The sequence below is a fragment of the Tamandua tetradactyla genome, chromosome 1 (assembly GCF_023851605.1).
Source record: "Tamandua tetradactyla isolate mTamTet1 chromosome 1, mTamTet1.pri, whole genome shotgun sequence".
Taxonomy (NCBI): domain Eukaryota; kingdom Metazoa; phylum Chordata; class Mammalia; order Pilosa; family Myrmecophagidae; genus Tamandua; species Tamandua tetradactyla.
In genome coordinates this window covers 51,575,929-51,597,164 of record NC_135327.1, presented here as the reverse complement: position 1 = coordinate 51,597,164, position 21,236 = coordinate 51,575,929, and the positions used below count along the sequence as shown (strand labels likewise).

Sequence of the window (21,236 nt, the reverse complement as noted above, 5' to 3'; positions counted from 1 at the left end):
ACCCTGGGAACTACGTGTGCCACTGTGACCCTGTCACTACTATTAAACCAATCTGCTCTTTTGCAAGAAAGGCTTGATTTAGTAACTTGATAGGGAAAATCTATAACACTTATAAAAACCCTTACTTTGTAGCAGCCAGAGGTGACCAGGTGGAAGTAAAACCAGTTCTTTTCCTCTGGGAAAGCAGGAGCTCCCACCTCAGTGGGAATTCAGTGGTGCTTATTTTTGTGGGGATACAAAGGTCTTTACTTGGTCGGTTTTGAATTATTGAAGCAGACTGCTCCAATCTCCATCATACATGGCCAAGTTCCGATAGCCATTAAAACAAACTATTTTGCTCTGGAGGTCTAGCAACTTTTTAATCGGGTAGGAAGGTTTGTAAACTTTATAGCACGCTCAGCCCTGGATGCAGGCTGGAATCACCTGGGGAATTTGATGCTGTAGTCCCACTTTGAGATTCCGGAGTGTTTGGTCTGGGTGCCGCCTGGATTCTAATGTGGTGCCAAGGCTGAAAACCACCCTGTGGACCTGTGTGTTACACTGAGTGTGTGCCACAGTTGGGTTCAAGTCTGATTGCAAAATACAGAGCCCCAGGTACTCCTCAGGAGGCTCTAATTGAGTAGCCTGGGGGCAGCTCCATCCATTTGAATACTTAGGTGCTGTTGGGACTCTGAGAGGAGAGGGCCTTGGAAGATCATGGAGCTTAAAACTGCTTTCGTGGAAATCATGACTAAAAGGAATGGCTGGTGAGATTAAATGTGGTGAGTGGGAATGAGCGATGCAAGTTCTCAGGCCCTACCCGGGATTTATTCTACCAGAATCCTCGTGGGTGGGGCCCAGCAATGTGTTTTAACCAGCTCTTCAGGAGATTCGGAGGCATGTTAAAGTCTGAGGGCTACTGCTCTAAAAATCCTCGGGGTCTGGAGGGGCCGGATGGAGAGTTGAAGTCTTTTTTTTTTTAATTTTTTATTTTATTGCCTATTATGAAGGGAAATCATTTCCTATTAACAACATGAAGTCAATATAATTCTTTAAAGACCATAGGTATGTTGGAAAGCTGACTCAGATTTAAAGGGAATTCATTAAAAGGTGTTTTTTGTTTTTTTTTTTTTAAACTTGACCTGAAATCTAGAACCTTGCTGTATGAGTTCGGTTTCCTGATCAATGGTATCAGTGTCACTTGGGAATTTGTGAAAATTGCAGTATCTCAGGCTCCACCCCAGCACTACTGAATTGGTATCTGCTATAAAAATATACCTCTCTCCTTGTAATTTATTTGTGGCATTAAGCATGAGAAGCCCTGTTCCAGATATTGATGCTAAGACCATAAGGTCAGCTTTTCCTTTCCTTTAGAATACTAATTATTTACATATCAGGAAAATGCTCCCCTCACACATCTATAGTCAGATCCAGAAAACATTTTTCATTGTGACAAAATAGACAGCATAAACTTAACACTTGAATTGTTTTAAAGTGCACTGTTCAATCTCACTTCCTGTAGTACTTACTGAAAAGTTTAAAATACTTATCTGACTCTATCTAGAGCTATACAGATCTGAAAACCATACCTTTTCTTGGTTAATTACTTCCTCTCTTCTCTTCTATGACTCCAATCCATTTTTTCTATTTAGAAGTAGAAACTGGTGAAGTTTCTTTTCATTTGTAATAAGAATATGCCATAAAATAACTTTATAATTAACTTTTGGAGTCGTCTATAGAAAAGCAGCTCTTGACAACTCATTGAAGAATCTCATGAAAGCTCCAGACACACTGAAAACATACATAAATATATACATTTTGAGTTGGAGGCTGTTTTTAGTGAAGGTTCTTTTATAAAAACAAAATGAACCAATAATCTTGTATGTTGATTCCGAGAGTTTCAATCAAGAAAAGGGTTTGATTCTTGGGTCACACGGCTGGAAAGGCCAGGGTTGGTCTCACTTCATCCACTGATGGTTCAGAGTTCTCTCTGTCTGATCATGCTTTTCATTTCTTTTGACTTCTCTCCCGGGCCTCCTGATGTGTTGGGATAGTTGTCTGCTTCACATGTCAGTTGTTGACCGCCCCGGGTTGGCATTCCCACAGTGTAAAACCTGGTAGAAGACTCCACTTCCCGAATATCCCAACTAGTCTTGGCTTCTTGAACCTGACTGGTCAGGCCTAAGTATTCTCCACATACCTTCCAACCCTGTTCATGAGCAGCCCTCCTGGAGTCAGCATCATGGAAACATTAGGAACTGAGAAACCGGAAAGGGGAGGATTTCAAGAAGAACCTCAGGGTACTGTTGTCGGTAGAACGGGAACTGGTGTTGAGAGGCGAAGACAGCCAACATCTACCACGAGGAACCCCTGCTGTATTGGTAAAGAAACCATGTAAATGCCTCAGAACAACCCATTTCACCTCTGTTGAGCCAAATGATATGCATGTCTTATTCATTCACTTAAGAAGTATATGCTGTGTACCTAGAATGCGAGGAATTTTCAGCTACACATCCATGATCCATATTTGTTGACTCTTCTCTTTTGAATCTCGTGATCTCATACCTTGATAGAAATGATTGCTTTTTCAGTGTTTGAGCATGGTGGGTGAGCAGACTGGAAATTGCCTAAGTGTCTTCCCTAGGGGTCTAACGATGCAAGCGGCTCAGTTCCCAGGCGTCTAAAAATGAGACTTATTCCTAATACTTCAGGCTATGTTGTCAAGCCTCCTGGGAAGTTTTTCTTTAAACAAGTCTGCAGCACTTATTTTAAGCTGAACAGATCTGGTTAATTGTTAATATAGAAGGAAGGATACTGTTTAAATCCACAACTAAAGAACAACAAATCTATGTAGATAATGCTAACGGTGGGTAATAGGTTTAAGTTGAACTTCTCTGGATCTTCCAAATAATCCCATCTTTTGGGGCCATGACATGGGCCATTTAAAAACAAACTAGTTTTATGTAAGGCAGGAAACAGAAACCACTGTAGGTAGTTTAAGCAGAAAGGATTTAATACCGGAGATTAGGTGCTTAAAAATGATTCAAAAGGCTGGAGAACCAAGAGTGGTGTGGCCACCACTGGACTTTTGAGTCAGAAGTACGGTTTTGTTACTATTGCAACTGCTAGTCCCTCTAAAATCTACCTGGAAATCTTTCTTAGCAGGAACAGTAGCAGCAGGAAGATGGGCACTGCCTGTCACATATCACTTACTACTAATTGGAGGAATCCAGCAGAAATGGAGTCATGGAAATATAGTATTCAACTTTCTGGCTTCTCCAATGGAAGAAGAGTAGAATGGAGTTTTGCAGAGATATTGCACAATACATACTGCCCTCTTAAAAAATGAGCTCTCCTGGAATTTTATCAATGAAGTTCCTTTTGATACAAGAAAAACCAGCTGTCAAAACTTAAGTGCTCTAAGATGAAGTCTCAAACAGTGAATTTTACTTTTTTAAAAATTAGTTCTAAATTTTCATTCAGTGAAATTATCTTTGAGCTTGACACAGATGTATTGAGTCACATAACCACTTGCATAACTAGATTCAGAGCAGTTCTGGCATCTCTCTCCAGTTACCCATTTGTTCTTCCTACCCTTAGCCGGCAGCCACCACTAAGCTGATCTCCATCGACTGTAGCTTTACTTTTCCCAGAATATCGTATAAATGAAGTCATATAATAAATAGCCTTTTGAATCTTGCATTAGTGTAATGCATTTGAGATTCATCTATGTTTGCGTCAGTCTGTTCCTTTTTATTGCTGAGTAGTATTCCATTGCACATATGTACCATTCATGAATTGCATTTTTATAGTATCATGTTTCCTATTCACAATTTCATTCTTCTTAAGCCTGAATATTGTGAACCTTTGTCTCTTCAGAATGATAAATGAAGGTCCTGAGTGACTTCAAACTGAGTTTTCTCTATTGGCTGTTAATCAAGTTCTTTAGTCTAATTATACATAAATGGGATGAGTATAACTAGATAAATCTCACAGAGTAGAATCTCTCCATTCTATTATATAGTCTATAGATCAGGTATGCTACCTAGAATGTATCAAGTGCCCCATCATTTGGCCGTGATGAGCTTTCTGAAGATGAAATACTTTCGAAGTGAGCTCTTTGTTGAGAGCTGTCAGGTTAGACCTGAAAGGCCAGTGAAGGCCACCCATACTTTGATTTGAAAAAGTAGAATAATTTTTGGCCCTGTTTACATATCCCTTCTTCTAGACAATCTCAGTATATTTTGATAATTCATTTTAAAAATTGATTAATCACTTACAATAGGGAAAAGCATGAGTAGCCGACAGCTTTAAAAAAAAAAAAAAGGAAAAAGAGAAAAGGTTGCAAATCCTCCCATTTCAGGTTCCTGAAGGCCTTATTGGGAGGAAGGTAATTATTCAGCTTTTGACTTATCCAGCCCTTGAGAATTTAGTTCCCATCTCTTTTCTGAAGGAGTTCTGTGATCATTCATTATCTCAAATTTTTTGGTTGTCCCTTCTATATTTTATTTGAAAAGCAAACTCCAACAAAAGTGCTGTACTTTCTCAGGCTCAGCTGAACAGTTGGTGTTAAAGAGACTCAGAGGTTTGTTGACACTATCTCCCAGACCTTGTGTGTATTCCGTTCATTATCCCACAACCTTATGAAATGGGCAGTATGACTAACACTCAACAGTTACGGAATCTGGGGTTGAAAGAAGTTAGGTCCTTCCCAAGATTCATGCTCTTGTTCAAGATGAACTTGAACCCAGGGCTTGTCTGCTAACAAAGTCTGTGCTTTTTACCTCTAAGTTTTAGTTTTTCTTTAGCAGTTAAGCTGCGGTCATTTAGGAGAGGTTGGCATGCAGTGTTATTTTGTATACCTATAACCATGTGCATCTACATGTTTATGCAGACTACGCCCCTCCATGAGTTGCAAATCATTTTTGAACAATGGGGGGTATGAGTAAGTAATAGGTCCTGCATAAAATGTTTGTGGACCAATTAGATTACTAATGAGAAGCACTGGACATTTTCCAAGAAGGGTGGCCAAAATGGCAAATATTGAGGAATCCTATGTCACGCTTGCCTGGAGTCAGAAGTCACATATCCTGTCTGGACTAACTGCATTAGCAGGGGCTTTTAGAGTGCGTGTGTTATTGGACACGGTTTGACCTGTTTTATAAAGACCTTCATATAGGAGTTTGTTGCAAGGGGCTTCTGCTCTATCACTTGAAAATAATCCGATGACACAAAATCAGATCAGGGCCTTGTACCTGAAATATTACAGGTGCTTTAATAGACATAAAAAATGCTTTGCTAATGAGGACACTGATTGGCAATCAGCAATACAAGATTCATGTAGTGTATTACATGAGATGGTATACATGCTCTTACAATTATCTTTTCAAAGTGCTTCCAAACAGCTGCAGCATCTCCATTTAGGCTATCAGTGATGTCTATCTCTCTTTCCTCCCTTCCCTACTCCTTCCCTCCATTTGTGCATTAAATGTAATCCCTTGGCAGCCTTGTTTTAGCAACTCCTCGGTGCAATTTTATTGTAGCTAATCATTATTGCTAAGTTCCTCTGTTCAAAACAAGTAAGATCTAGGAGCTCTGTTCTTGGGGGCAACTCATCGGATTGTTTTCTAGTGTGCTCTCCTGAAGGTGTGTAGATCTGACAAACTTCATGGTTAGCATTCTTATAAAATAAAAACTTGGTTTTAGTTGATATTCAGTAAGGTCTGTTTCTCAGCCTGATTCTGCTTTTTGATCATCAGCTTTCTACTTCACTAGAGAAGAACTGGTTTTACTGATGCATATGACCAATTGAGTAAAACATCAGCCTTTATGTGAATGTAAACACATTTAACCCAAAGAGGACTACTTAGCACATAGTATATTAAAAGACGCCCAGCTCATTTTTGAGAAGTCTGAGCTGTGGCCATAGATGGGCCAAACAGGCCTGAGCAAAATAGAAGGAAAGAGAACTTTACTGTTCTGGCTTGTGGGTAATGATTTTGATTTTTCTAAAAGAACAGTTTTGCTTCTTTCCCTGAGAAATATGAGCACCAGGTTCCTGTCCTCGGCCAATCCAGTTTCCCTGCTGTAGTGTAGAGTTAGGGCAAAACCAGATTCAAAACGCATGCTATCAGTCCGTCTGATCTGAGTCCACATTTCCTACTGTAATCCAATTTCCAGTTTATCCACGGTCAGCCTCGCACTGTAACTGCAAACAGGTGAGATTCATGAGTGTTCAGAGAGTATCAGGGAGGCTCCCGTGTGGCCAGATCCCTTGTGAATCCCTTGATAACGTAGAGAATATCACACTGGTGGGGGGAGCAAGGGGTAGGGATCATCACCAAAGGGCCCCAAACCTAGGACAGATGGCCATGCCCAGCTTTCCTACACAGGCACAGTGGCACCTAAGAGCAGCTCAAGGGACACACAAGGCTAGGCACTCCTGTATCTTTTCTTTACCTGCAAATTTTATTGAAATATATTCACATAGCATATGATCCACCCCAAGTCTACGAGTGTCTCACGTTATCATCACCTAGTTGTGCAGTCATCACAACCAATTTTAGAACAGTCATCACTCCAAAAATAAAAATAACAAATAGATGTTAAAAAAAAAAAATCCTATCCCTCTTATCCCCCACTATTACTGACCCTTATTATTGGTGTGGTACATTTGTTAGTTGATGAAAAAAAACTAGTAAGAGATTACTGTTAACTAGAGTCTGTACATAGGTACATTTACTCCCAAATACTCCTCTGTTATTAACTCTTTGTACAGGAGCCATACATTTGTACTAGTTCATGAAAGAATTTATTTATATTTGTAGTGTAAACCACAGACATTGTCTAACCACTAAGTTCACTGTTACACAATCCCATATTTTAACCTCTAGCTTTCCTTCTGATGACATACATCACTCTAAATAACCCCTTTTAACTATGCTTTCCTAGAATTCAGCACTATTACTTAATAATCCTAATAATGAGCTACCGTTACCTCTATCCATATCCAAACATTTAAGTTCAACCTTGTTAAAAATTCCTTATGTGCTACGCAACTGCTCCCCATTATCTAGTCTCATTCTATCTCTTGGTAACTTTTATTCTAAGTTTTAGGACTGAGTTTACATATTCTAATTCATACATATTAGTGAGATCATACAATATTTGACCTTTTGTCTGACTTATTTCTCTTGGCATCATGTGCTCAAGGTCCAGCCACATTGTCACGTGCTTCTGAACTTTGTTCCTTCTTCCTGCTGTATAATATTCCATCTGATGTTTATACCACATTTGTTTCTCCATTCATCAGTTGAAGGACACTGGAACCGTTTCCATCTTTTGGCAGTTGTGAATGATGCCGCTATGAATATTGGTGTGCAAATGTCTGTTCACTTCCCTGCTTTTGGGTCTTCTGGATATATACCCAGAAGCAGACTTGCTGGATTGTCAGGCAACTCAGTATTTAGTTTTTGAGGAACTGTGAAACTGTTTTACATAGTGGCTATACCATTTTATGTTAGACCTGCAGTGAATAAGTGTTCTTATTTCTCACATCTTCTCAAACACTTGTAGTTTCCTGATTAATGCAGCCATTCTAAAGAGTGTTAGATGATATCACATTGTGGTTTTGATTTGCATTTCCCTAGTAGCTGATGAAGATGAGCATCTTTTCATGTGGTTTTTAGCCATTTGTAATTTCGCTTTGGAGAAATGTCTCCATGTCTTTTGCCCATTTTATAATTGGGTTGTCTTTTTGAGTTGTGGGATTTCTTTATATCTTTTGTATATCAAACACTTATCAGATATGTGGTTACCAAATATTTTCTCCCATTGAGTTGGCTGCCTTTTCATGCTTTTGATCCTTTGAAATACTGAAATGTTCAATCTTGAGTTCCTAATTATCCTTTTTTTTTTTTCCCCTTTGTTGCATATGCTTTGGGTATAAGGTCTAAGAAGCTATCTCCTATCACTTGAAGCTATTTCTTTATATTTTCTTCTAGGAGTTTTATGGTTCTGGGTCTTATATTTAGGTCCTTAATCAACTTTGAGTTAATTTTTGTATAGGGTATGAGGTAGGGGGTCATCTTTCATTCTTTCGAATATGAATATCCAGTTCTCCTAACACCGTTTGCTGAAGAGACTACTCTGTTCCTGTTTAGTGGATTTGGGAGCCTTGTCAAAAAGCAGTTGACCATAGATCTGAGGGTCTGTTTCCAAACTCTCAGTTTGATTTCATTGATCAATGTGTCTATCTTTATGTCAGTACTAAGCTGCTTTGATCACTGTGGTTTTATAATAAGCTCTGAAATCAGGAAATATGTGTTCTCCCACTTTATTCTTTCAAGGGCTTTTGACTATCTGAGACACCTTTCCCTTCCGAATAAAGATGCTTCTTTTTTGAAACAATAAGATAAAAATTTCATAGAGGTCTTGCTCTTTTGATGGTCTCACTCCAGCTATATGCTTTTCCTTTTACAAACCAAGAACAGTACGGAGGTTCTAGTAGATGGCTACATGCAGCCCCAATAACATGCCTGTTGGCTTGGAAGTTATCTTATATGCTATCTTTATTCAGTTAAATCTCACAAGCCCCTCAGCACAAATGTTTCCAGCTTGCTTTCTTAAAGATTTGGGTCATTAAGAATAGAAACTTGCTTAAGGTCAGAGCAAGCCAAATTACGGTTGTGTGGGATTGCCAATTACAACCTATTTATTGGCCCATATGGGATGAGAGGGTGGTTTGCAAACTGTAAGACTCGAGCACATGTCTAACTTCTATAAGCTAAGTGCTCTGTGAATTAGGGAAGGTGTCTGTCATTCTTATACTAGTGCATTTCATTACAGTCAAAGTAGAAAAATTGGTATTGGCATTCCATTGGCAGTGTTTCCAGGCAGAATTTGATAAGAACGATATTGTGTATATCGATGTACATTACTTAAGAAATCCAGAAGCTGAGTTATTTCAGATTTTCAGGGAATTTTATTTGAGAGAATCATAGAAAATATGTTTATAAAGTTCAAAAATTACATTTTAGAAAGAGGCTTGAGTAAAGATTGTGTATTAATGCATCCATGGCTACTTCAGCTGCCTCCGACAACTCTAACAGTCATAATTGTAGCTGCCTTACACAACGTGCTTTCCTTGTTGCTGCTGAGCTCAGCCTTCTGCTTGTGTTTTGCTTGCGTTTTTCTGATATTACCCTGAGAGGACGTACCAGGTAGATGTCATTACTTCCTACCTCTAGCTTGAGGGAGCTGTGCAGGATCTCCCGGCTTGCAAATATAAGAGCTGAGATTCCAGTGTAGCCTAACTTAGTGTTGTGAATTTAATTGTGCTCCTGAAAAAGACATGTTCAAGTCCTAACCCTCGGTCCTGTGAATGTGAACTTACTTGTAAATGGGATCTTTGGAGATCTTATTAAGGTGAGGCCAAACTGAATTAGGTTGGACCCTAATCTGATATGATGGGTATCTTTAAGAAGAGAGGAAATTTGGACACACAAACAGACCAATGGTCATGTGATGGCAGAGATTCAGTTATGCCACCATCGGCCAGGAAATGCCATAGATTGCTGGCTACCTACCAGAAGCCCGGAGAGAGGCACGGAATATTGTTCTAGTTTGCTAGCTGCCAAAATGCAGTATTCCAGAAATGAAATGCCTTTTTAAAAAGGGGAATTTAATAAGTTACTGGTTTACAGTTCTAAGGCCGAGAAAATGTCCCAGTTAAAGCAAGGCTATAAAAGTGTCCAATATAAGGCATCAGGGAAAGATACCTTGGTTCAAGAAGGTCGGTGAAGATCAGAGTTCTTCTCTCAACTGGAAAGGCATATGGTAAACGTAGCAACGTCAGATAGCGTTCTCTCAGGCCTCTTGCTTAATGAAGCTTCCTTGGAGACATATTCCTTCTTTATCTCTTAAAGATCTCTGGTGGTGTGGGTGCTATGCTTCATGGCTCTGGCATGGTTCTCCGGCTCTCTCCTGGTTCTCAGGCTTTCTCCATGGTGCTTCCTCTTTTAAAGGATTCTAGTAAAGTAATCAAGACCTCCCTGGAATGGGTGGAGTCACATCTCCCTCTATTGGAAAGTTCATACCCACAGTTGGGTGTGTCAGATCTCTGTGGAGATAACCTGATCAAGTTTCCAATTTACATTATTGAATAGGGGTTAAGAGAAGCAGTTGCTCCCACAAGATTGAATTAGGATTATGGCATGGCTTTTCTAGGGTACGTAAATCCTTTCAAAATGGCACAGACATTCTGTTTAAGAAGGAACATGGTCTACTGACACTTTGACTTTGGACTTCTAGATTGAGAACCATGAGGTGATACGTTTCTATTGTTTAAGCCAAGTACTCTGTGGTTCAGAAGGGTTGCTGGTTGGGTTCCAGACCACTGCCATAAAACAAGTCACACAGATACTTTGGTTTTCCAGTGAATGTCACAGTTATGTTTAGGCTATACTGTAGTCTATTAAATTAACAATAGCTTTTTGTCTAAAAAATTTACATACCTCCATCTAAAAATACTTTATTGTGAAATAAAGCTAAACATCATTTTTGCGACTTCAGTAAATTGTTATCTTTTTTGCTGGTGAAGGGTTTTACCTTAGTGTTGATGGCTGCTGACTGAGCAGGGTGGTAGTAGCTGAAAGTTGGGGTGGCAATGTAATTTCTCAAAATGAGACAACAGTGAAATTTACCACATTGCCCCATTGATTGAAAGATTTCCTGAAAGATTTCTTTGTAGCACACAATGACATTTGATAGCATTTTACCCACAGTAGAATTTCTTTCAAAATTCGAGTCACCTCTCTCAAACCCTGCTTTGGCTTTATCCTCTTAGTTTATGTAATATTCTAAATCCTTTGTCATCTCAACAGTGTTCACAGCATCTTCACCAGGAGTAGATTTCATGTCAGGAAACCATTTTCTTTGCTCATCCATAAAAAGCATCTCTTCATCCCTTCAAGTTTGATCATGAGGTGGTAGAAATTCCATCACACCTTTGGGCTCCATTTCTAATTCTTGTTCCATTGCTATTTCTGCCATGTCTGCAATTACTTCCTCCCCTAAAGTCTTGAACCCCTCAGTGTCATCCATGAAGATTGGCATCACCTTCTTCTAAAACTCCTGTGAGGTTGGTATTATGACCTCCTCCTATGAATCACTAATATTCTTAATGGCATCTAGAATGGTGAGTACTCTCCAGAAGGCTTGCAATCTAACTTGCCCAGATTCATCAGAATGGATCATTCTGGATCATTATCTATTGCAAGTATATCTTTATGAAATGTATTTCTTAAATGACTTGAAAATTGAAATAACTCCTTGACCCATGGGCTGCAGAATGAATGTTGTGTTAACAGGCATGAACATTAATGTCATGTACATCTTCATCAGAGCTATTGGGTAATCAGGTGCATTGCCAGTGAATGGTAATATTTTTAAAGGAGTCTATTGTTCTGAGTAGTAGTTCTCAATAGTAGGCTCAAAATATTCAATAAACCATATTGTAAACAAATATGCTGCCATCCAGGCTTTGTTGTTCCATTCTAGAGCAGAGGCAGAGTTTTAGTGTAATTCTTCAGGGCCCTGGAGTTTTCAGAATGTGGGCTTCAACTGAAAGTCTCCAGCTTCATTAGCCTCAATTAAGATTCCTGTGAAGCTCTGAAGGCTGGAATTGACTTCTCTCTAGATGGCATCTTCTAATAGAAGGCTGTTTGTCTATAATGAAAATGTTGTTTAGTGTAGCCAATGCATCACTTGTCTTAGCTAGACCTTATAGATAACATGCTGCAGCTTCAACATCAGCAAGTGCAGCGTCATCTTGCACTTTAGTTATGCAATGACTTCTTCCCTTAAACCTCATGAACCAACCTCTTCTAGCTTCATACTTTTCATCTGCAGGTTCCTCGCTTCTATCACACTCTATAGAATTAAAATGAGTTTATGCTTTGCTCTGGATTAGGCTTTGACTTGCAGGAATGTTGTGGTTGGTTTGATCTTCTATGGATAAGACCACTAAAACTTTCTCCACATCAGCAGTAAGACTGTCTTGCTTCCTTGTCATTCATATGTTCACTGGAGCAGCACCCTTAATTTCCTTGGAGAGTTCTTCCTTTGTTTTCACAACTTGACTGTTTGGCTCAAGAGACATAGCTCTGGGCCCATCTCTGCTTTTGACCTGCTTTCCTCACTAAGCTTAATCACTTCAAGCTTTTTTTTTTTAATTTTTATTAATAAAACCAATCAACATACAATAGGAACATTATTTTTTTATCACATAGTTGTATTTTCATCATCATAATCACTTCTTAGAATATTTGCATCAACTCAGAAAAAGAAATAAAAAGGAAACAGAAAAAAATTCATACATGCCATACCCCTTACCCCTCCCTTTCATTGATCACCAGCATTTTAATATACTACATTTATTTTAACATTTGTTCACTTCTACCTTTTGATTTAAAGTGAAAGACCAGTGACTCTTCATATTACTTGACCACATAGATGCCACTGCAAGGTTATAAGTTGGCTAAATTTCAGTACTATTTTTTTCTTAGGGAATAGGGAGGCATGGGGGAGAGAAATGTGGAATGGCCTATCAGAACATGTTTATTAAATTTGCTATCTCTTATGGGTGTAGTTTGTGGCACTGCAAACAATGACAACAGTAAAAGGTCACTATCATAGATCATCCTAATAGATAGATATAATAAGTTTGAAATAGTGTGAGAATTACCAAAATGCAAGTGCATCCTCTTGAAAAAATGGCACTGATAGAATTGCTCAATGCAAAGTTGCCGCGATTCTTCAGTTTGTGTTTAAAAAAAAAAAACACACAAAACCATGACATCTGCAAAGCATAATAAAATGAAGTATGCCTGCCCTCTGTTACACAGCCTTGGCGAACCAAGACACACTAATAGCTGTATCTGACAACAGCTAACACTCAGAATGCATGCAGCAGGTCATTTTGCTTATGCAGAGCCTAAGAAGAATGTTTCTATTCATTGACTTTCACATATTGAGAGATTACTCTATGCCAGCAGGGCACAAAAACAAGAAAAATCCATCATGCATCCAGCATTTTATTAGTTTTACTGTATTTACTTCCTTAGTAGTTTCATTTATGTAAAACAAATAGCTTAGCTCAATTTAAGGAAGATGGTTAACAACTTTATGAAATTGCAGACACCAAAATTTGGAGTATGGCATTTGGCCAGAGAATAGAAAAATTTCTAAGCATGGACTATAAAATTAAACATGAAATAATGTGCTTGCTAACTTATTCCTTCTTCTGTATCTTATCTCTGTTCCTTTATCTGTGAGTATTTACTGAATGCTTCCTATGTTGAAGGTATCGTGCAGGGTGCATAAAGGTGAATTTGGCTTCTTATACATCCATTTGTCCATGTTATGAGCTTGAAATAATTAGAGTGCTAAAGGAAGTGTCACCTTGGTACATAAAGTACTGTAGTATTTGAGGGACTAGAGAATCAGAAAACATCAAGGAAGTGACATTGAGCCAGACCTCAGAATACAGACAGCATTTTAAAATGAGGAGATAGGTGAGGGGAGTCATTTTGGGTAGAAGGGGACAAGAGGGAAAATGGAGACAAATATGACTAGTGAGAGATTCACCTGAAGGTTGAGATATGAAAACCAAACTTCGGATATATCAGCAATTGACTTACTAAGCCTCTTCCGAAGAGTTCATTTTTAACAATGTTTTTTGCAAAGGTGGGAGTTCTTAATTGATGTAAGATATAGTTAAAAACAAAACCACAACATATATAAGCATAAAAATAGTCTCTGCAAGGTACCTTTCCCTAAAGGAAACCTTGACTAACACTTGAATATTTTCCTCTTAAGTCTTGTGCTTTTTGTTTCTGTGCATATTCTGAATAGTAGAAGTCATTGTTACATTCTACCTTTTCTTTTAAAATAATAAAGCCAGCATTTACCCATGTTATGAAAAGCTATTTGAAACTATCACAGTTAACGGCCATGTACCCGTCCACAGTGTGGCTTTGCCACAGTTGACTTCACCCCTTCGGTGCTGGTGGAGGTTCAGGGCGTTGTGATTTTCACGACAGTACACAGAGTGGCTCTTGGCAACAGAGCCCCTTTTATATTTCGTGGATGGTAAAGCAAGGCACCTAAATGTGTGGTGGTGACTTAACTTCTTAGGTTACTGAGTGGGGTAACAGCCAGAAAACTCATATACTAAAAGCAGCCTAAAGAGGAGGCTGTGGTGTTTCGGGTTCGGGTGCAGGGGAAGTGAATTAGCTGTTTATTTAGGTCATGTGGTCTGAGTGGACCACTGACCTTTTGATCCCTACAATGGGATTCTTTGAGTTCCACATTCTTTCATCTCAGAAATTCAGAATTTTAGAAGCCCTTTGGTTCTTCCTCCCAGGAACTTTTTGATTGTGGGTTAAGAGCCAGAACCTTGTCTCCTTATGTTGAATTTCTACAGAGGGGCAGGAATCAGGAAGACCTATCTGAGGATAAGGATATTTTCCCTCATTTGGCCTGAAAGGATGGAATGGGGGCAGAACAAGTAGTCAGTAGATTGCTCCTTAATTCTAGTGGGTTTCTCATCCCTTGCTGGTTGGAATTAGCTGCCAGGAAGAAATTCTCCTTAGGAAAAATAAAACTAGAAAACTCATGTCTGTCTGGCATGGATTTTTAGTGTTGTCAAATACACGTTTGTGGCTTATTCGTGGTGTTTTGTGAACCCGGCCTGCTTTTCATTGGCTTTCTGGTCTTGGCCATATTTCCCTCAGAAGTTCCTTCACCTAGGCTGCTGCTGCAGTAAACTCAGCCATGAAATCCATCATGGCTCTCAGCAGACAAGTGGTGCATCAGGGGAGGGGGTCCTTAGGCTGAGCACGTGTTTGTAATAACACCTGGAGGCATGCTCTTGTTAGGCTTCTGCAATGGAAGGAGACTGAAAGAAGACTATTAGCTTAGGGCAAAGAAACATCTGCTCCATGGGACCAAAAAATAAAGTGCACCACAATTTACATAATGCTACTTTGAAAGTTTTTCTCTGGAGTTAAATTAAAGAATGCCTCAAACTTTCTTAGGAACTTCACTTTTTCTCTTTTGAGGAAAAGCAGAATTTCGTAATAGCAAAGTGCACTCGCTCTGGAATAAGGCTGTCTTCATTCAGTTTTTGGCTCTACCAATTAGTAGCTTTAACTTTGGACAAGTAATTTTTTTTTTGCTTGAGGCTAGTTTCCCCATTTGCAGAGTAGATATAATAACATAGCATATCACACAGTCTTGATACCTCTTAGATGTGGGATAACATTTTAGAATACATGTTGAATGTAAAGTTAAACACTTAATTGTGCTACTATTAATAATCTGAATTAGCAAATGATTTTGTGCATATATAGTGAAATTTTGGAACAGTGTTTTTTGCTGTTAACCAGGTCTGTAGGCTAGACACATAATTCATGGTATGCTAAGCAAAAGTGATGAAATAAAAACACTCTAGACCATTTAAAGTTTAAAGTAATTCAACTAACCGAATTCTGAAATGTTTTACTCTTATGTCTGTTGCATAAAATTTTATCTGAGCTTGCTAATAAGTTGTGGGTTATATTTAAAATGATAGTCTATGTTTAGCTTGATATATGGAGCGGAATGATTTTTGTAGAATTAAACTGGGAATGAGTAAGTTTTAAGTTCTCTGGAAAACTATGGTTAGATGGCTGATGTCTTTCCTCATTTAATGGGGAAAAATAGGCATTGAAACGTTAGATACTAAAACTCCAATTAATATTGCATCTCTAACCTTCATGTCAAGTTAGTAACAGTCACAGCAAATATTCAGAAGTGAAAAATATGCTAAATGTTGAAAGTGGCTGTTGTATAGTTCCTGCTGTGTAAAAACGCATGTGGTGACTTCTCAGACGCTAGACTTGGGTAATATATTTGCAGTGAAAGTAGTAGCTCATTCAGTGCTGCATCTGCAGGCCCTTTGCCCTTGATTGCATGCCTTGTAGAAGCAGATGTATTCTTACACCTCTTGCATGACACCTGGCCTATGGTAAACATTCAGTACATTGTTTTTAATAAATACATTCTAACTAAGGATTAAAACCAATTGAGGGATTTCCGTTACTGGAAGAATCTTCAGCTTCCTCTGATTTACATGGCTAAAGTATCTCCTATATGATTTTGAAGTGTTTCCACAAACTGGATATAGAAACTACTACACTGTCCTAGGTATCAGGAGAGGCAAAAGGAGAAAAATAATTCCTGTACTCAAAGGCTCACAAGTTAAGCCACTGCTTAGCAGTCTGTGAGAACCTTTCCATTTAGACCAAAGAACATGTTGACCTTTCCTGATGTCAACCAAGACCATCTTTTTATTTTAAGGCTGTGTTCTCAGATTCTTATTTATCACATAATCTCTGCCTTACTTATTTCTCCAAACAGAATAGAAGCCATAAGTAGAATTGGTGTGTGTGTGTGTGTGTGTGTGTGTGTGTGTGTGTGTGTGTGTGTGAAGCAGCCTGACATCAAATGGAATAAGGAATAAAATGCAATGCACACCTTTGTTATCACATAGCATAAGTCATTCCTTTCCTCAGTTATTCACTTATTCATCAAAGACTGCTGAATCACCTATTAAAGTACCAGCCACCTTGCCAGGCATAGTGTCGGGAGAACCAGGTGGGGCAATTCAAAGATAAAAAACATGCGAACCTTTCTCTGTCAGGTTGCTCACAGTCAGATGGTGAGATTTGTGTTCATGTTAGTGTCCTCCAAGAAAGCAATGTTACTGTTCTAAGTGCTTGTTTTAAATGGTCACAAATAACTGATTTTAGTTTTATATTCCCACCCTTTGGCCCTAGATTACATTGCTAGTTTCTGATTGCCCCTTTATTTGATTTCCTTTCTTCTTCCTTCAACTCCCTTAATATTCCTATTAGCAGTTATTAGCATAATTCATTCAGAATGTCCACTAGAGCCATACAGATATCACTCATCCCATTCATCCTTATTTTAGCAGGTGTATCAGTTAGCTTTTACTATGACAAACCACCCCCAGATTTAGTGGATTCAAGAAACAATCGTGTCTTGTTTCTCACAATCATGTGGGATGGTTAGGCGGTTTTTCTGGACTAGCTCAGCTAGGGCTGGATGACCCAGGGTGGCCTTGTTCATTTGGGACCTCAGCCAGGATGGCCAGGTTGACAGAGGCTTCCACCGTGTAACCTCTTGACCTCCAGCAGGCTTTCTCACGCTTTTTCGTATGGCAGTCTCAAGGTTGCAAAGAGAAGCAAAAAAGCTAGCCCCAAAGTAAGTGCTTTTCAAGCTTCTGATTTGCATCAAAGACAGTCACATGCCTAACTTAGATCCGAGGGATGGAGAAATAGTCTCAGCATCCCGAAGGGAAAGCTATAGAGTCACATTGCAGAGGGGTATGATACAGGAAGGAGAAGACTTTGTAGCTAGTTTTGCAAACTATCTATCAATCTACTGTGCCTAGAGAAAGAGCAACCAATGTTTGGGCTCAAAATGGACGTACCTCCTTTTCATTCAGAGGCCACTGGCCAGAGCTAATCATATGGCTCCATCCAGCTACAAAGGAGGATGGAAAGGAAAGCCTTCTGTGCAGTTAGGTATTAAATTTGGCTGAAATGGCAAGAGTTAGACCTCATTTACCCTTAAAAAAAAAATACACTCATGTCCTTGAACATTAGTGATATTCAAAAGCACCATGAATTTCTACCTTAAATCCTTCAGTGTTTGGAGGCTGATTTTGTAATAGGGATTTGGGAGAGTGAAGGAATTAGCTTACTAAAGGGTTTTATGAAGTGGTTTAAATTTTCAGGAGGAAAATAGTAACTTTCCTGTTCCCTGCTAATCACATATTATCTCCCAACCTCCCAAACATTCTATGTAATTCCTAAGACTGGAGTCCCCTTTACCCATTTCACTTAAGAATCTTTGTCCTTTAAACTCTAACTCAAAAGTTCCCCTCGACACAAAGCTTTTCTGGCCTTGTCTTTCCTGGATAGGTATCCTCTCATCTCTTGTCTCACTCTGAGTTTACGTTTGTCATTAGGCTAAGTGCATTTGTGTTATGTAGTAGTGGGTTGGCATGAATAGATTTGTGTGTGTTGATACATATTTGAAATTAGCGTTGAGTTTGTGGTTTGTTCTGCGTGTGTTTGTTTTTCCATTTACTTTGTCTTTGAATGTAGGTGCCTGCTGTTGGGTAAGTTTTCAGTAACCATGTAAGCTGAAAATATAACTAACCTATAAGCACCCTTGGAATGTGTCCACCCTTAACCCCCCATGCTTTAATTCTTATTTAGCATATGAGGATGGTGGAAGAGACTGAATTAAATTGGGAAGATAGCAATCAGGGGACACTCCTTATCTTCACCCATATCCTTGGCATCCATTTCTGTGGCCCTAAAGCCCTCTGTTCCATCACCTAAGAATTGTTGAGACCCAGTATTTTATTCCATGAGGCCTAGAGAGGAAATGCCCGTTCTGCAGCTGATCATGTAGGCTGTAGAACATGATAGTTTACAGAGACAGTACTTTGAAGAGAACTGAGACTGTGTCTTAAAGTTCTCCATCTAGTTTAAAACACTACTGGGAGACCCAGGTTCGATTCCCAGACCTTCCCATGTAAATAGAAAACAAAACAAAACAAAAAAACACTACTACCATGAGACGCACTGGGAGTCTAGGCCTTTAAGACCACACCAAGGAGGGGAATGTGAGTTGGGACTTCCTAGGGAGAGTTTACAAATAAATCAGTTGTTAAACTCTGCTGAAACTACATTAGGAAAAGAAGGCCTGAGCTCCAGGAGGAGGGACTTTTCATGAGCTGACTGCATCTGCCTGTAGATGTCCTGTGTCCTGGGAACTGTATGGTCATCTCCCAAGGAAGGTGTCAGTGAGAATCTTCCTGGGCAAACTGGGCCGACGGCCAAGGAACTTCAGTCTCTTGCCAGATCTCTGGCCTGTGAATGACCTTACGTTTGAGAGACCTAATGAGATTTCAGGTGCTCTGTAAACTTCAGTTAGTGCTTTTCAGTCACTGGGGGGCATCAGAATCTTCTGGCATGTTTGATAGTGAAGATTTTATTTGAAAAAACAGAGAACAAAAAACAAAGGCGATAACGTCCCATGTTGACATATAACAGGTGTCTGCTGGTCTGGTGATATCAGGTAAACTTTACACCTTTCCTGGAATATGAATTAGAAGAGTTAAGACGGATGGCTCCGGAACAAACATGCCAGGTATTTCTCTGAATTCATCTCTCAACTCATAGATGAAAGCCCTGGGAGACAGAAGGGGCTGTGACAGTTCTTGACACTTGAATTAGAGGTTGTCTTGAAAATGCTACGAAGCCCTTAACTATGTTTCTGATTCCTTTGTAAAAGGAAAATGCTAAGACGATTGAAATGTTTTGATACGTTGCCTCACAACTTTAGAGGATATTTAAAGTTAATCTCTAAGAACTAATATACAGTAATACCATTTTTCCTGATTTTATTTTTATGATCCACAGTTCTCTATCCCACTGCTTATCTGATTTGAAAATCGTTGTAATATTTGGAGAAAATTAATGTTGAATCACAGCAAAACCTTAATAAACTTAGTCTTGAGCTAATAGTTCAAGCTCACGGGGGACTTCTGTACACTCAGATTTTAATATTACAGAAATGCAGCAGTGACCTTTCCATAAAACCTTAATAAAATTAGTTTGTGATATAAATGGCAGAAGAGATGGGAACTTTCTAGAACAAGTGTTAGGGTGATTTATCTGCATTTCAGGGTTTATCTTACATCTCATTTCTTCAACTCTTGTGTCTTTCTTTCCTCTAAGCTAAACAGTAATTTCCATAATTTAAACTATAGAACAGATGCAGAATTTTCAGACATGCTTTTGCACCAGTGTCATTTAACTACTGCTAAAGTACTTGTTGTGTTGATGATTCCAATAGCCTCCATGCTGTTAAAAGAAGTTAACAAGATAGAAATTTCACCCATAAGTTTCAGGAATTTCATTTTAAAAATACCGTATGAGGGTGGTCAGGTAATCTGTGGCATAAAGCAGCTGTTTAGCAACATAGCAGTGTACAAGTGTTGAATGAGGATATCTTATCCAATTTATAAAACAAAATGTTGAGTGTTTGGCACATTAAAATGTTGGCCAGTATCCTGAAATTGCAGTTCTTTTTCCCAGAGACTGGCATACAGATGACCAAAAATGACCAAAACCTGAAGCCCATTGCTTTGACTTCATTCTTTTTTTTTTTGGTCAGTCCTAGTTTAGGGTGGAAAAAAGTCTTAAGTGTAATCATGTGAATCATTCCCTGAATTGCCTTTTGTGGTCTTGATGACTTGACTCTTTCGGGAGCTTCAAGTCCAGAAATCAAAGAGGAGATGACAGTTTAACAAGTAAAAAACTGTCCTTTTTATTACTTTTGAGATTATTTGCAAATGTGAAAGCAAATAGGCATTCCTCTGCATCTAACTTGTTGAACGCTTGTATTTTAATCAATTCTTATATAGAATAAACAAAACATTTCACAGCGTACTTGAAACAGGGGATTGACTTTTTTGACTCAGAGAAATTTGGAAAGAGGCTGATAATATTCTAGCTCTATGGACTTATCCCAACTAAATTTCTAAAACACATTAGAGGGGGCATTTAGTCCCTTTTATCACCTAGCACAACTGTCCCTGTATAGCTCCGCAGAACAGGGAAACATCAAATTCCTTAAGTGATGGGAAGCATCAATTCTGGAAGCCACTTACTTCTTTTCCCAGTCCTATTTTTCTGGTGTTGATTTAAAATCTTCTAATATTTGGTGCATAGCTTTTCCTTTGGAAGAATTGTCTATACAACTCCTTCCATATGAGTGCTTTTCAAATAATGCAGGTAGCTCTAATGCTCAGGCCTGTGAGTCAGAAAGGGGAAGGGGCAGGTATGGGGCTGACCATTGAAGGATGTGGTTCTATCACAGCTTTGCCAGTAGACATGTGGGACCTTGCCCAGTTCACCTGGGGTTTCTTAGGGTTGGCCCTCTCCTTCTCCTGTTGTAGGAAGACCTCAGATTAACTCCCAAATCCCTCAAATCTTCTATCAACAGTTGCTTAAATGGTATGTCTTCCATATCCTTCACTGGCTCTCTGTTATTGATAATGCGCCTCAACATTGTGGTACCAAGATAAATGTACAGAAATTCTAAGCAATGGT

General features: G+C 39.0%; 1 protein-coding gene across 16 annotated transcripts in view; it reads left to right on the top strand.

Moving 5' to 3' along the window:
* The window catches only part of PLCB4 (phospholipase C beta 4), a 399,612-nt gene that overhangs the window by 202,251 nt on the left and 176,125 nt on the right, over positions 1-21,236 (top strand). Inside the window, exon 1 of one of the 16 annotated variants that reach the window (XM_077115528.1) lies at positions 19,173-19,269. The exons of the other annotated variants lie outside the window; for them this stretch is intronic. The gene's annotated coding sequence lies outside the window, so the exon portion shown is untranslated. Of the gene's footprint in view, positions 1-19,172; positions 19,270-21,236 lie in introns of those variants that run through there. 16 annotated transcript variants of the gene reach the window in all.